This window comes from Monopterus albus, unplaced genomic scaffold, assembly GCF_001952655.1.
Source record: "Monopterus albus unplaced genomic scaffold, M_albus_1.0 scaffold5502.1, whole genome shotgun sequence".
Lineage (NCBI taxonomy): Eukaryota > Metazoa > Chordata > Actinopteri > Synbranchiformes > Synbranchidae > Monopterus > Monopterus albus.
The window spans coordinates 1-762 of NW_018133363.1; the positions used below are offsets into that span (position 1 = coordinate 1).

At 43.8% G+C, this 762-nt stretch overlaps 1 long non-coding RNA gene across 1 annotated transcript; it reads left to right on the forward strand.

Moving 5' to 3' along the window:
- The first annotated feature begins 137 nt into the window (after nt 1-137).
- On the forward strand, nt 138-752 carry LOC109954280 (uncharacterized). The gene is made up of 3 exons (XR_002274072.1): nt 138-282; nt 370-483; nt 650-752. It is a non-coding gene; the product is annotated as an uncharacterized LOC109954280 (long non-coding RNA).
- Nucleotides 753-762: the final 10 nt, after the last annotated feature.

The window sequence follows — 762 nt, forward strand, 5'->3', positions numbered from 1 at the left end:
TTTTACTATAACTTTCTTTTTATACAGCCCCTGAGAATGAGTACAGTCAATTATTAGTAGCTTAACTAACTGGAATTGTTTCGTCACTAATTGACTGCAGTGAAATGTCTGTATTTTCTGTCTTTGGACCCCTTTATTTGTCTCTCTTTCACATAGCAAGCACTCCCAGAGGAAAGCTACAGCAGTGAGGATCACAGCGTCTTCTCGATTGCTGGGAGGTCCTGCATAGAGGAGGGAAACAGCGTGCAGGTCCTCAGTATTGTCCTGGATGAAAAGAATCAGGTATGTTGTTCAGAGCCTGAAGACTTGTTTGTAAAACTGTAGTGTATTGCGCTACATAATGCTCATCTCTCTGTCCCCCTCCTATAGGACATAGTGAGATGTATGGGTTGGAACCTGCTGCCTCCTCTGATTCAGATTTTGCTCAAGAAAGAAGACAAGAACCGTCCTCATTGCCTGGCCATTTTCAACCACCTGCTAGAGGTCTGTTCTTCTGTTCTGAACTCAGTTACACTATTGGTAATGGTCCACTACTGGCCAAAAAATATGGTGTTGAATATCAGAAACAGATGCAGTTTATAATCCAAACATAACCACCACTGTAGCAACATGTGGATGGTTTATGTGATGAGTGGTATCGGTTTTCCAGACCTGCAGACCCAAAGAGCTGCTGATTGGCCTGTTGGAGCAGCTGGAGCAGGATGACCCTGACACCATAGCAGAGAGCCTTCATCTACTGTTGAACCCTCTACAGAAAGGTAA